At 40.4% G+C, this 16,691-nt stretch overlaps 1 long non-coding RNA gene across 1 annotated transcript in view; it reads right to left on the minus strand.

The window, feature by feature from the left end:
• LOC111166944 (uncharacterized) overlaps positions 1–7,784 on the minus strand; it is a 161,939-nt gene extending 154,155 nt beyond the window's left edge. Inside the window, exon 1 of the long non-coding RNA XR_002642715.2 lies at positions 2,396–7,784. This is a non-coding gene — a long non-coding RNA (uncharacterized LOC111166944). The remainder of the gene's footprint in view (positions 1–2,395) is intronic.
• Positions 7,785–16,691: the final 8,907 nt, after the last annotated feature.

Here is a 16,691-nt window from a genome sequence, read left to right on the forward strand (position 1 = left end):
AGACAGGCCTCTCAGCTGTCAGGGTGCTGTTCCCAAGCTTTACGGAGCTTCTCTGCACCCCCATCCCAATCACCCCACACTCCCCTACCCCTGTCCAGGCAGAGCGCAGCCTCTTGCTCCACCAGGCAGGCTGGCGCGCTCTGCCTTAACTCTCCTGAGCCCTCCAACGTTAGCCAGCTAACAAGAACAGATCTGACAGAGCAGGATTACCCCCTCGGAGGGAGCCGACTGATTGTGTTTACTCCCAAACCTGGCCCTATTTAGTGGTCTGTGTGCATCATTAATCTTCTTCCACAATCCGTTCCCCATCTGCTCCCACTTTTTAATGAACTGCCACTTGTCGCACTCAATAAAATCAGCACTTTGCGAGAATTTCAGCAACGATGGATGGATGGGAGGGAAGGCAAGAGGCCGCCAGAGCAGGCGATGGGGAAGAATGAGGGAAAAACCAGGGGGAGCTGGGCAAGGAGGCGGCGATAGAGATATCCTCGCGGGTTCAGGAACAGTGTCCGATCTGCATGGGCAAATGAATCACAGCACGCCTGGTGATCTGGGCAGCCTTGCCCCCAGGCGAGGCACTAATAACCACATCAGACCACGGCGCCAGCAATTCTTACACTACACCATGTCAGGCTGGGTTTGATCGAAGCCAGCCTGCTTTACACAATTATTTTCCTGGTCATGAATGCCGCAGGAAGCATGGGGATGCAGTTTTCCAAATGTGGCTGCCAGCTCTGGGGATTCATCTGATACCAGACTATTACCTCCTGATTACTTGACTTGGCAGTCAAACCACTCCGAGCCATGAATCAACAGCAGGAAGGGTGCATGGGGAAGCTGAGGCTTCGGGTTGCACTTTTTCAATCACATGTCAGAGGTGTGATGAGGGCTCCATCCAGGGCTCCTAGAATGGGGAAGGGCGGCGGGGAAGGGTGAAGATGGGGGTCCCTGCTCTACTTGCGAATCTCAGGGCTAGAGAGGTCAACCACGGGGGTCATCTAGTTTGAGGCTCAAGAAGAAAACCAGGGCTAAAGAGGCGAAGGGACTTGCCCAAGGTCACTGCCTCAGTCCCCTGTGGTTGCTCTAACAAACTACCAAAAACAGGTGCCTGAGAAACAACACACATTTATTTCTCACAGTTCTGGAGGCTGGGAATTCCAAGATCAAAGTTTCAGCAGATTTGGGGTCTGGTGAGGGCCTATTCCTGGTTCGTAGATGGCCATTTTTTTCTTTGTGTCCTTGCATGGCTGAAGGAGCAAGGGACCTCTCTGGGGTCTCTTTTATAAGGGCACTAATCCCATTCATGATGGCTCCACCTTCATGACCTAGTCACCTCCCCCACCCCACCCCCCGCCCACCAAAGGCCACACCTTCTAATACTATCAGATGGGGCATTAGTATTTAACATGTTGAGCATTTAGAATTGGGGAGCGATCCAAATATTAAGTCTATGGCAGTCTCACAGTGACTGTCAGCATGTGGACCATTTGGGTAGGGCTGTAGCCCAGGGCTGACCTTCTCTCTCATGGGGAGTAAGGGCTGGGAGACAGGCTCTGCCTTCTTGGGGACCCCTTCCCTCCAGATCAGAAGTCCTGATACCCTCTTCCCAAAGGCTCTAGTTTCTGGACAGATGCAGAGCAGGGCAGGGAGGGATTGGGATCTAGAAGCAGTCTTGGCCTCATAAGCCTTATGTGCCCACCAAGTCGATGGCTGTTGCTCTCTCAGTCTAGGCCAAGGAGCTCCTGCCTTAGGGTTTGGTCAGTCAGTGGGTCTGTGCACAAGTGTGAACACCTGTCACACTGCGAGGTGCTGACAAACAGGTCACATGTACGGCCCGCCTGCAGCTCAAGGGGCCTTGAGCCTACAGTTCAGGGGGTTTCCCACCAGGACTCTGGCCAGCCCCTCCCTGACAAATAGGATTCTGCTCCTGGGGCCCGCAAATGATGCACGGTTCTGCACCCCCCACCACTAGGCTGTCAGCTCCATCAGGCAGGGTCTCGAAGTGTCGCATTCATACATTATCCCCGGCATCCAAAGCAGAGCCTACTAGGTGCCCAATAAATATTTACTGAATAAGCAGATGACTGGATGAACGAAATGAAGGTCCAGAACCACCTCACTTTGCATGTCATCTGTCTTTGGGGCCTTAGAGGCTCCTTCCTCCTCTCTCATCTCCTTGGTCTCTCTGAGGCTGCCCACATGACCCTCTCAATACTGAGTGCTGAGCTGGGGTGGGCCGGAGCCTAGCAGGTCCAAGCCTGAAGGTGCATCCTTCTCCTGAGCCCAGCCCTCCCCAGGACCATTTTCTCCCATGCCTCACCCACCAGTGCTCCCCAGGCCCCCCTCACTCAAGGCTGAGCTACCAGGAGTGTGAAAGGAAGATGATCCTACTCACAGCATTTGCTCCAGTCCTCAGAGTCGCCCTAGCCTGGTCGACTCTGCACAGCCCTGTTCCTGCTCCAGCTGCTCCCCTTCTTCAACTTGGGCACTCTGGGCTCAGAAGGTGTGTCCACCCCCAGATTTTGCCCACACCTGTGAAAGGAAGTACCACTTGAGGCAAAGAGTCCCTTGAAGATCACAACTGCAAGGGGATAGAAAGGAAAATCAGAGTTCCAACTTCCCATTTGCGGAAATGTAGTGAACAATCAGGGACCAATGGCTTCCTCCTCCAACCCCAACACTGGGGACATTAGAGAAGCAAGAGAGAGAAACACAGGCAAGAAAGTAAGAGTGAACATGAGATGGACGGAGAGAGCTCCACGTTGCCTTGGGAAGGAGACCTCTGCCCACCCTGTCATCACCATGGGGCAGAAAACAGCAGAGCAAGCCTGGGGTGGGCTGTCAGTAAAGTTTCATCCAGGTGGAGATTGAGAGCCCCCCCCCACACACCATAAAGAATAGGATTAAAACTTAAGGCAGTTCCCTGGGGGTCAGGGTCACCTAACAGAGAAGGGGACGGTGGTGGTCCATGGGCAGTGATTGGACACTGGCTGTACTACCAGGGTTCTGCATATTGATGTGCACTTATTCATCCTCCCACCTCAAATACCCTAAACTCACCTGGAAAGGCACCAGGTGGGGCCCGGAATTCATCTGCTCCCCCCTCACTATGTGTAACAGCCAAGATGGCTGACACCTCTAGAGGATATCATTTCACAGAGGAAAATAATAAAATATCTGAGGAATGCAACCCTTATTTCTTAAAAAAAAAAAGAAGACAAGAAACTATAGCAGACAAAAATGGAATTAAAAGACTAAACAGAACAATAATTTAAAATAACTTTATAATAATGATTTTCTAAGAGATAGGGGAAGGTACTGGTGAATGAAGTAGGAACACAGAGTTCTAAAGAAGAGGCAATTGGAAATTCCAGTAGGAAAAACATCATAGTTGAAATAAAGAAGTCAGTATATGAGTTGAATAGCAGAATAGATTCAGCTAAAGAACTGGAAGATTAGATTGATGCTAAACAGCACCGTAAAGGGATAAAGAGTTGTAAGCTATAAAAGAAAAGTAAAGAGATATGATGCACAGAAGTAGAAATGTCAATATATGTTTAATAGGAGTGCTCAAAAGAGAGAAAAATGAACAGAGGGGAGAAATATTTCAAGGAATAATGATTGAGAACTTCTCAGAATTAAAGCAAGTTGAAAGGCTTATATAGTGCCTCATATAGGATGGATTGGGGGGAAAAAATACTCTAGACATTTTATAGAGTAACTTAAGATCAAAAGTAAAGAGTAAAATTTTTAAACTATCCAAGAAGAAAAGAGCAGATAAACTACATATGAAAAATGATCAAATCAACGTCAGCTTTCTCAACAGTAATCCTAAATAAAATTTTTTTAAAAAGAGAAATATAGTAATATTTTCACTGTTGCAGGAAAAAAATCTTTAAACCTAAAATTTCATAGCCAACTAACCCCTATTTAAAAATAAGATCAAAATAAAGGATAGTAACAGGCAGGTGAGACCTCAGAATATTCTCTTTGGAAAACTCTTGGAGGAGGTACTCTGACAAAAAGGAAAAGAAATTAAGGAGTATGTTGGGAAATATATGGGTAAAAAAGAAAAAGGAAAGAACTGAAACAACAGTGCGCCCATCAGAATCTAGAAGTAAGATTTTAAGCAAACCTAACATGGTGGGACAAGGTGAGAATCATCATGAAAGTGAGAGATACAGGTTGAGGACCATATTCAGGGGAAGAGAAAAACATGGATATACTTCAGAACTTAAGAAAAAAATGTCATCAGAAGTCTTAAAAGGGCAACCATCAGAAAAATTAAAAATAGAATGAATTACTTTTGACCAGTCAGCTTTTGCAAGGTTATGCTACAGTGACAAGCAACTCCATCTCAGTGGCTTGCAACAACATAGGTTTATTTCTCATTCAGGTGTTGGCTGCAGGCCAGCTACTGCAGGTGTGTTTGATATATCTTCCCAATTCAGAACCTGGCTGAAGGAACAGGTCTTATCTCAGCCTCATGGGAGAGAAAAAAGTATAGTAGGGGAACCATATGATGATACTTAAAGCTTCCGCTCAGAGATCATGGTCAGATCTTTTTGACTCATATTCCATTTGTCAAGCAAATCTCAAGCTATGCCTGGTGTTAATGGGATAGGAAAGTATAATCAACTCACAGGGAAATGCTGCAAGTCACATCACAAAAGGCAGGGATGTATAACCCTACTGTGGGGAGGATGGTAACATCTTTGAAACCAGGAAAAGAAAATTCACTCTGATTAATGTAAGGCATAAAACGGGAGAGGGGATAGAAACTTACATAAGACATGACATAAGATAGCAGAAAGGAGTACTAAAATAAATAAAAAGTATAACAAAGATAGGGAATCATATATGTGTCGAATTTTCTTAAAAAAGCAAAAGCCAGTAATATAGAGATGTATTTTAAAACAAAATTTAGCTTTCCAGTCTGGATAAGATGGTGTAGATCCATCTCCCTGCTCCTCTCCCACAAAGTGCAACTATAAACCCTGGAAATAATGCCAGAAGCAACCGAAGGAGAACTCTGAAATGTGGTAAGAAAGCACACTGGTTTGTGACCCTAGAACCAGAGGCACAACCAACAGCAAGGCATCTTGTGTCCCCATCCAACAGAAGAAGGCAACCAGACCCACCATTTCCTAAACCGCAACCCAGCAAGAGAAGGCAGCCCAGTAGGCTAGTTCATTCTCCCAAATTAAACAGAAGTTCGTCTGACAACATCAGGTAAGCCCAACACCACTGGAGAGGGTGACTGATGGGGAGCCAAACCGACAAGCAGCCATGGAAAGTACTCTCCTGCCCTACTGGGCCTGAGACACCCTCCCCCACTGAGAGAGCCCCTGGGCCCAGCCTGGGTTTCCCCTGCTACCCCTCAGGCAGCACAAGCCTAGACAAGTGAAATCCTCAGTAGCATCAGATAAGCCAAGCAGACCAAAATAACACCAGAAAGGCTCTTGGAAACCTTACTGTCCTTAGAATAACCACCTACAAATGTAGGTCAGGACCCGTATGCTGAAAGGCTAAGAGTTTACATAGGACCCTGAGACTCATAACATAATATATAAAATGTCCAGGAACCAATTTAAAAATCACCTCAAGAAAAATCACAAGCTGAATTTTAAAAGGCGATCAACTACGCCAACACTGAGATGAATCAGACGTTGGATTTATCTGACAAGATAATTTTTTTAAAGAAGCTATCATAAAAATGCTTCAACAATCAATTACGAATTCTCTTGAAACAAAGAAAAAAATAGACAATCTTAAAGATTAAGTGATTTTTTGAAAGAACCAATGGACATTATAGAATTTTAAAATACAATAACAGAAATGTTTTTTAAAGAAAACCTCACTGGCTGAGCTCAGTAGTTAGAGTGAAGATGATAGAGGATAAAATCAGTGAACTTGAGGACAGATAAGTAGATTTCACCCAGTCAGAACAATGGAGGGAAAATAGAAAAAAGAATGAGCACAGCCTCCAGGATGTGGGGGATAATAACAAAAGATCCAACGTTCGCATCATCAGAGTCCCAGAATAAGAGGAAGAGAGTGAGGCTGAAAGATTATCTAAAGAAATAGTGGCTGAAAATGCTTGAAATGTGGCCAAAGAAACAAACCTACAGACTCAAGAAGCTGAGCAAACAGAATAAACTCAAAGAAATCCATGCCAAGGAACATCATAATTAAACTTCTGAAAACCAAAGACAAATCAAATTTTTGAAAGCAGCCAGAGAGAAACGACGCATGACCGATAGGGGATCACCAATTCAAATCCACCAAATGATAGTGGATTTTCATCTGAAACCATGGGAGTCAGAAGGATGTGGCACAACATTTTTCAATTTCTCAAAGAAATGAATTATAACTACAAATTCCATGTCCAGTGAAAGCATCCTTCAGAAGTGAAGGGATATAAAGATATTCTCAGACAAAGGAAAACAAAAAGAATGTTTTGCTACCAGACCCCAGACCTACACTTAGAGATTGACAAAAGAAATTTTTTCAGACAGAAAGGAAATGATTTTTTTAAAAAAGAAGTAGAATCTTGGAGCATTAGGAAGGAAGAAAGAACAATGGAAAGAACAGAAATATTGGTGCATATAAAAGACTATCCTATTCCTCATATTTGATGACTGAAACAAAAATTACACCACCACCTGATACCCAAGCTCCTGAAATTTGGAGAATTCATCCAAAATTTTAAAGAGTAATTAACAGCACTTTTACACAGCTCTACCAAAAACAGAAAGGGAGGAAAATTTTACCAAATTTATGAGGCCAGTGTTACCCTGATAACAAAACTAGACAAAGAAAGTACAAAAAAGGAAAACTACAGACCAGTACCTCTCACAACTTAGATGGAAAAATCCTCAATGAAACGGCAAACTGAATCCAACAACATATAAAAAGAATTATACATATGACTGAGTGGGACTTACCCCAGGTATGCAAGGCTAGTTCAGTATTCAAAAATCAATCAATGTAGCCCAGCATATCAATAAGCTGAAGAAAAATCATTTGATCATATCAATTGATGCCCCCAAAAAAGTATTTGATGAGATTCAACATCCATTCATTATTTTTTTTAAAAACTCTCATTAAATTAGGAATAGAGGGCAATTACCTCAACTTGATGATGAGCATTTACAAAGAACTTTCAGCTAGCATCATACTTAATGGAAAATGACTGAACACTATCTCCCTAAGAGAAGGAATGAGACAAAGATGTCTACAATCACCACTCTTATTCATTGTAATGCTGCATGTTCTAGCCACTGCAATTAGGCAAGAGAAATAAAGAAACAAGGGGCATACAGATTTAAAAGAAAGAAATAAAATTTTTGTCTCTATTTACAGATGACATGATTGTCTACATAGAAAATCCCAAGGAATCTACAGAAGATTCCTAGAACTAATAATGAGTCCAGACAAGGTTTCAGGATAAAAGATAAAACACACAAAAATCAATCACAATTCTATATACTCTCAATGAGCATACAGAAAAAAATTTAAAAGCACAATACCATTTACAATCACTCCAAAGAAAATGAAGAATTTAGGTATAAGTTTAACAAAGTATGTGCAGGATCTGAATCCTGAAAAACACAAAATACTGATGAAATAAATCAAAGAAGATCTAAATAACTGGAGAGACATACCAGGTTCATGGATTGGAAGAATTAACATAGCAAAGATGTCAATCCTCCTGAAATTGATCTATAGGTTTAATGCAATTCCTATCAATGAGGTTTTTTGTAAACACAGGACCAGTAAGATAAGAGAGAGAAAGAGAGAGACTGATTTATTATAAGGAATTGGCTCAGGTGATTATGGAGGCTGATAAGTCTCAAGATCCACAGTTGGCAAGCTGGAGACTCAGGAGAGCCAAGTGTATAATTCCTGTCTGAATCCAAGTCTGAAGACAGGGGAAAAGCTGTCTTCAAGCTGATGTCTCAGCTTGAATACAGGCAGGCAGAGAGAGAGCAAGTTCTCTCTTACTCAGTCTTATTGTTCTATTCAAGCCTTCAATGGTTTGGATGTGGCCAACCCATGTTAGGGGAGGGCAATCTGCTTTACTCATTCTACGGATTCAAATGTTAATCTCATCTGAAACATCCACAGAGCCTCACAGACACACCCAGAATAGCTGTTAACCAAATATCTAGGCAAGTTGGCATATAAAATTAACCATCACACAAAAGAAACTTTAAAAAGAAAAAAATAAATTTTAAAAAATTAACCATCACAGTAGACAAGCTTATTCTAAAACTTACAGTTGGCCCTCCATATCCACAGATGTGGAACCCACAGATAATGGAGGGCTGACTGTATTATGCCATTTGATATAAGAGACATGAGCATCTGAGGATTTTGGTATCTGTTGGTACAGGGTGGGGGGCAGGGCAGTGGCCTGGAACCAACGCCCTGTAGATAATGAGGGATAACTGTCTGCAAAAAGGCACAGGCTCTTGAACTGCTAAAACAATGTTGACAAAGAAGAATAAAGTGAGAGAAATCACTCTCCCAGATATTAAAATTTACTTTATAGCCATACTAATCCGGACAATGTGGTACTGGCAAAGAGATAAACACATAGATCAATGGAACAGAAGAGAGAACCCAGAAATAGACCTACACAAATATGCTTAACTGATTTTTTTTTTAATTAATTATTTATTTATTTGGTGGCACCGGGTCTTAGTTGCAGTAGGCGGGCTCCTTAGTTGCAGCCACGGGCTCCTTAGTTGAGGCATGCAAACTCTTAGTTGCGGCATGCATGTGGGATCTAGTTCCCTGACAAGGGATCAAACCCGGACCCCCTGCATTGGGAGCACAGAGCCTTCACCACTGCGCCACCAGGGAAGTCCCTGCTTAACTGATTTTTGACAAAAATACAAAAGCAGTTCAATGGAGGAAGAATAGTGCTCTCAACAAATGATGCTGGAACAATTGGACATCCATAAGCAAAAAATGAACACCTAAACCTGACACCTTATACAAAATTTACTCAAAATGGATGACGAATTTAAGTGTATAGTGTAAAACTATAAAACTTTTAGGAAAAAATAAAAGTATGAGAAAAATCTTCTGGTTCTAGAGCTGGGTAAAGCATTCTTAGATTTGATATCAAAAGCAAGATCTGTAAAAGGAAAACTTGATAAATTAAACTTCATAAACATTAAAAACTTTTGCTCCATGGAAGTCTATATGACAAGTTACACAATGGAAAGAATATTTGCAAACCACATCTCCAATAAAGGACTAGTATCTAGAAAACATAAAGAACTCTCAAAACTGTAAAAAAAAAAAAAACACACACACACACACAATTAGAAACAACTAACCAACTAACGCTGGAGCAATTAGAAGCCCATAAGCAAATATATAATTAGAAAATGAGCAAACGACATGAACAAACATTTCACCAAAGAGGACAGATGGTAAATAGGCAGAGGAAAAGATGTTTAACATCATTAGCCATTACAGAAATGCAAATTAAAACCACAGTGAGATGTCACTATACACCTCTCATAATGACTAAAATAAAAAACAGGAACAACACCAAATGCTGGTGAAGATGTGGAAAAACTGGGTCACTCATACATTGCTGGTGGGAATGTAAAATGGTACCGCCGCTCTGGAAAACAGTTTCTTATAAAACTAAACATGCAATTACCATACAACCCAGAAATTCCACTCCTGGGCATTTATCTCAGAGAAAAAAAAAATTTATGTTCACCAAAAAAAAAAAAAAAAAAAAACTGTAAAACTGTACACAAATGTTCATAGCAGCTTAGTTTGTAATAGCCAAACAATGGACATTTCAGATGTCCTTCAATAGATGAATGGTTAAACAAACTGCAGTGCAGACATACCACAGAACACTATTCAGCAGTTAAAAAGAATAAACTATTGACACAAACAACTTGGATAAATCTCCAGAGAATTATGCCAAGTGAAAAAAGTCAAACTCAAAATGTTACATATTACATGATTCCATTTAAATAACATTTTTTTCAACAACAAATTAGTGGTTGCCAGGGATTAGGGATAGTAGGGAGAGAGGATGGAGGTGGATGTAGTTACAGAAGGGCAATAAGGATCCTTGTGGTGATGGAACTGTTCAGTATCTTGACTGTGGTGCTAGATACACAAACCTACATGTGTGATAAAACTGTAAAGAACTAAATGTGTACACACAAGGATCTAACCATCACACACACACACACACACACACACACACAAATGAGCATAAGTAAAAGTGAGAACATCTGAATAAGGAATAAGGCTGGTGGATTGTATCAATGTCAATATCTTGGTTGTGAAATTATACTACAGTTTTACATAATGTTACCATTACAGGAAACTGGTTAAAGTGTACATGGAATGGATCTCTCCATATTTCTTATAATGCATGTGAATCTACACTTATCTCAAAAACTGAAATTAAAAAACCAAAATCTACAGAATAGTTGAAAAATAAAGATATGGTATGGCAGAGATGGATGATTGTCAATTATACTCATTCTTCCCTTCTTCTATATAATACAACACAATTTTCAACTGGACACAGGGCTTCCAGGAGTAAAGACTACATTTCCCAACTTCCCTTGCAACTAGGAGTGGCCTAAGACTAAATTCTAACCTTGGAATGTAAGCAGTAATGATATATTCAACTTCCAGGAAGTATTCTTAAAGAAAGGGGACATGTCCTTCTCCTTCCCCTTCTTCTTTCCTTCTTACTAAATCATGAGCACAAGGGACATAACCTAGGGATTGTGGAAGGACCTCGGGTCCCTAAGGACTTTATGTGGCTGCCATAACAGCTCTTATCTGCCTATGTTTAATTAAGAAGAAATAAACTTCTATTATGTTTAAGCAACACCATCCTAGGCTTCTTCTGGATTTTATGAAATAAACTTCTACCTTATTTGGGACACTGGTATTTTAGGTTTTCTCTGACTACAGTTGAATCTGGACCTAACTAATACAAATAAAAGATATTCCATGGAAAAATAAATCACAGTTTTATTTTCAGACCATGTGGAATTCCAGGCCAACTGTAAGAGACAAAGAAGGAAGTTAATTCCTTTCTCAGCCATTATAGGGGTTTTTAGTAAGGGGAGACCCAACTTTGTTGGAGAATTCCTTGTTCGTCTTTCCATGGGGGATGCGAGCCCCTAAATCATACCAATATGCCAAAATATGGTCATTAAACTGTGTTCTAAGGAAAAAAAAAAAAGAAGGAAGTTAAAAACTGTAAAAGAACAATAGATCAGGACACTATAAGGATCATGAATATATGTGTGTTTAATAATACAGTCTCAAAGACTGTAAAGCAACAGCTGACAAGTACTATGGGGGAAAAGAGACACATCCAAAACTGCAGTTAAGGAATTTAACATACTCCTCTCAGAAGCCACCAGATCAAGAAGACGAAAATGAGCAGATAGATTTGAATAATAGAATTGATAACCTTGAACTGAGATAGAATGAAGAATTTTACACCCAAGACATGAGTGTATACTATTTTTTAGCTCACGTAGAACATTCAAAACAATACACCATGAACTCAGGCTACTAAGGAGGATGATTCAACCATTTCCAAAGACCGTAATAAAAATAGGAATCGATACAAAAAGACAGTTTTTTATTAATCTCAAAGGTATAGAAACTGAAAACCCAAGCTACTTAATAATACTTGTATTAAATAGGAAATCATAGGGGAAATTACAAAATACTTAGAACTGAATGACAATAAAAATCCTACATGTCAAAATTTGTAAGATTAAAGTGAGACCTAAGGAAAATTAATGGCTTTAACTATATTTACCAGAAAACAACAAAGATGGAAAAAGTGAGCTAAGTATTTAACTCAGGAATTTAGAAAAAAAAGATTACAGAATAAACTCAAAGAAGAAAATAATAAAAGAAAAAGGGGTAGAAATCAATTAAAATGCCTTCAGTTAAAATATCACCTTATTGCAACTCCTAATGAATTAACTGATCTAACCATTGACCACCAATTGCTACTAAAACCAAAAAAAAGAGTCAACCAGACACTGTCACTAAGTTCCTCTTGAAGGAAGAATATAACCTACTTATGAGGTAGTCATGTAAAAAACGCATATATATGTAGATATCAGTATAGATAGACAGGTAAATATGATACAGATAGATTTAGATATAGATGTAGGTATAGATATATAGATCAAATCTGATCAACCCTCTAGATCCAACTGCAAATTTGCAGGAAATTTCATGAAAGTTCAATCAACTCTAAATTCAATGAAAGCCCAATCAAAATTCTAGTAGATTTTCTTAGACAGTTGACAAATTGATTCCAAAATTAACAGATAGAAAAATGAAGGCTCAAAGTCCACAAATAGCTAAATCAATTTTTTTAAAGAGCAAAGTATGGTGATTTGCTATATCGGATATTAGGACATAATACAGAGCTATATAATTTTATAAAAGTTTGGTTCTAACTCAAGAACAGACATATAAATCCAATGGAGCAGAAGAGAAAATACCTATATGCATAGGAACTTGATATATGATAAAGGTAACACCACAAATAAGTGGGAAAAGGATGATTCATTTAGTTGATGGTTTGCCAGTAAAACCTCTACCTCATACCATACACAAAGGTGAATTCCAGGAAGATTAAAGACCTCAAATTGAAAGGTAAAATAATAGATCTAATAGAATAAAAACAAATGAAACTCTTTTTGTGATCTTTGTCAGGGATGAACCTCATAATCAAAACCCAAATAGCAAAAACCATAAGGCAAAAATTGATGAACTTGACTATAACAAACTTAAAGATTTATATTAATTGAAAGGATGCTGTGTTTATTTCCTAGGGCTGCCACAACAAAGTACCACAAACTGAGCAGCTCAAAACAAAAATTTATTGTCTCATCATTCTAGACGCAATAAGTCTGAAGGCAAGGTGTCAGCCAGCCCTTGTTCCCTCTGAAACCCACAGGGGAGAATCCTCCCTTGGTTCTTCTAGCTTCCAGTTTTTGCCAGCAATCCTTGGCATTCCTTGTTTCATAGGTGTATCACTCCAATCTCTGCCTTTATCACCATATGGCTATCTTCTCCCTGTGTGTCTCTGTCTTCGCATGGTATTTTCCTCTCCTTATAAGGACAGCAGGCATACTGGATTAGTGTCCACCCTACAGACTTCATTTTAACTTGATTACAATCACAAAGACCTAATTTCCAAATAAGGTCACATTCACAGATACTATGGGTAATGATTTCAACATGTCTTCTTGGGGAATACTATTCAACCCACTACAGTCTGCCCTATGCCCCCAACCCAAATTTACATCCTACCCACATGCAAAATACATTCACCCCATCTGAACATTCACAAAAGTCTTAACTCATTCCAGAAACAATTCTAAGTCTAAAATCGTATCTAAACATTATCAACTCACAAAGGCCCAAATCTCATCATCTAAATAAGGTATAGACGAGATCCTGGGTATGATCCATTTGGGGACAAAATTCTTCTCCATCTGTGGACCTGTAAAACTAGAAAACAAGTAGTCTGCTTCCAAAATACAATGATGGGACAGACATAGAATAGACATTCCCATTCCAAAAGGGAGGAATTTAAAGGAATAAAAAGGTCACCATTTTCAAGCAAGTCTGAACCCCAGAAGGACAAATTCCTATGGATTTCAAGGCCTGAGAACAATCCTCTATAGCTTGATGCTTTGTCCTCTGGACCTGTAGTGATAGCTGCTGCCTCTCTGGCCTCTGTCTCTGTGTCTGTGGATCTGCCCTCGGAGTCATTCATCTTTTTCTTCAAGGGTAGTACATGTTTGTAGTTGAGTAGCTCTATCACCTACTTTCCTGCCTATAAAATCCCAGAAATCTGACAGCTTTCCTTTTCTTAACCAGCCTCTGTCCAAGCTGGCAGTGTTTTAACTGGCATATCATTCTCACAAACCTTGTGGGTTTCCTGTGTATGTCAGAGACATCTATGCCATTAGACAAATGTTCCCCACAGACACTTTCCACATAACTCTGCCTCTGTTTCTGGCTTCTGCTGAGATTTGATTTGACCCATTGGTCACATACCTAAATCTCTTCAGCAAAATATTGTCCAGCCACACCTTTGGTGCTCTCTCCAGAGTGTGCTTTCTCAACAGTGAATTTTCTAATTTTGGCAATCAGCATAAGCCAAGAAACTCCCAAACCATCAAGCTCTGGTTCCTTTATTTTTAACCATTTCTTCTTCAGTTGATCTCTCTCCTCTTGGAATTTGCTATAAGCAGTAAAGAGAAGCCAGGCCACACCTTCTACACTTTGCTTGGACATCTCCTCAGCTAAATATCCAAGCTGAGCTCTGATTTTTACCCAACAACAGAACATAAATCAGCCAAATTTTTAATTTTATTTTTTAATAAGAATTGCCTTTTTTCCAGTTTCCAATAACATGTTCCTCATTTCCTCCTGAGGCCTCACCAGAAGAACCTCTAATGTTCATATTTCTAGCAGCATTCTGTTCATGATGAGTACTGTATTCTCTAAGATGATAGAAGCTTTCTCAACTGTGCTCCTCACTTCTATCTGAGCCCTCACTAGAATAGCCTTCAATATTCATATTTCTGCCAACAATCTCTTCAGTTTAATATAGGATTTTTTTATAATGAGCCTCAAAATTCTTCCAGCCTCTGCCCATTACCTAATTCTAAAGCCATCTCCGCATTTTTAGGCTTTTGTCACAGCAATACCTCACTACCCAGTACCAAAATCTGCAGTAGTTTCCTAGGGTTGTCATAACATAGTTCCATAAACCAGGTGACTTAAAGCAACAGATGTTTATCCTCTCATAGTTCTGGAGACCAGAAGTCTGAAGTCAAAGTGTCAGCAGGACCATGCTCTCTCTGAAGGTTGTAGAAAAGAATCCTTCCTTGCCTCTTTCAGCTTCTGAGGGCCCCAGGCATTCCTTGGCTTATGGCAGCATAACTCCAATCTCTATCTCTGTCTTCACATGGCCTTCTTTACATGTCTTTCTGTGTCCTCTCCTCTTCTTATAAGGACACCAGTCATTAGATTTCATCTTGAGATCCTTAACTAGTTACATCTGCAAAGACTTTATTTCCAAATAAGGTCACATTCTGAGGTTCCTGGTGGACATGACTGCTTGGAAGACACAATTCAACCTGCTACAGATGCTATGGACAAAATTAATAAACAAGTGACAACTGATAGAAAATATTTTAAAAGTCTAAAATCATTAAAGATGATTACTATCTCCAACATGCAAGAGAACTGTGAATCGACAAAATGGAAAATCCTATAGAGAAAGAGGCAAAGGATATGAATAGGCAATCCATTGAGGCAGAAACTCAAATGAATAAAACTTTTATAAAGAGCTATTCAGTCTCATTAATAACAGGAGAAATCCAAATTAAAACAAGGAAACTCTACTTTATGTCCATAATTTTGGGTAGAAAAATTAAGTTTGCTAATACCAAGTATTGGCAAGAATGTGGAGGAATGGGACCCTACATAATTTATACTGACTTTCCATCTTGCTCAGAGTAAAGTCCACAAAGCCCTGGATTTCCTGGTCCAGCTACTTCTCCAGCCTCATCTCCGACCACCCTCTGCCCCCCTCTCTCTGCTGCAGCCCACCAGCCTCCATTCTGTTTCAAGTGTGCCAAGCACACTTTGACGCCAGGGTCTTGGCATTTGTTTCATGTGCCTGGAATACATTTACCCCATTCATGGCATGGTTCCTGATTTCCTTGAGGTTTCTGCTCAAATGTCACTTTGGGGGATAGGCTTCCTTGACCAATCTGGTAACAGAGGACAGAGGCTCCCTCTTTGCTTGGTGTATTTCTCTCCATCACAGTTACAACTCTCTGACACACTTTATATTTTGCTTGTTTGTCTGTTGATTGTCTATCTCCCTCTACTAGAATGTTCACTCTGCTTTGCTCACTGCTGCATCCCCTGAGCCTAGAACAGTGCCTGGCATATTAGAGGTGCTCGGTAAATGTGTTGAAAGAACAAGGAACTACTAATATTTATTGAGCGATTACTGGATATTGAATGCCTTCATTTAATCCTTACAGCAACCATATTAGTCATTATTACTTCCATTTTACTGACTTGGAGACTGAGGCTTAGAGGGTTTAAGCATCTATGGGAGGTCACACAGACAGCAGATGATTGAGCTGGGACTTGAGCCCAGCCTGGTTGATTCCAAAACCCAGGCTCTTAAACACTTCACTATACTTCTGTCAATCACCCACAGGGTTCATAATTCTCACATGGTGGACATGAATGTTCACGGCTCAGTTCTCCTGCCATAGGGAACACAGCTGTCATTCCTCTAGATCCAAAACCACATTAGTGCCGAGGGCCTGCCTCCCCGGGGTTCCCCCAGGCAATGACCAAGCACAACCGGTACTTGTGCTGCCCTCTTCTAATGGCAGCTTTGGCTGGGGACTCTCCAATGCCTTTTTAGAGCTCTGCTAGGTCTCAGATTCTTCCTATGCAATCTTCCTTCCTTCCCCCTCTCTTTTCACAGAGTCACACTGCCTACTCCCGCTCCCTCCCCTTTGTCCTTCACAGGGTTTTCACCGGTGAATCTCTTGCACCCCAGATCCCATCTTGGCTTCTGCTCTTTGGAGGTCCTGATCTAACAT

Source organism: Delphinapterus leucas, chromosome 7, assembly GCF_059928025.1.
Source record: "Delphinapterus leucas isolate spDelLeu-1000000601 "Yukka" chromosome 7, BTC_Dleu_Yukka2, whole genome shotgun sequence".
NCBI classification, from domain to species: domain Eukaryota; kingdom Metazoa; phylum Chordata; class Mammalia; order Artiodactyla; family Monodontidae; genus Delphinapterus; species Delphinapterus leucas.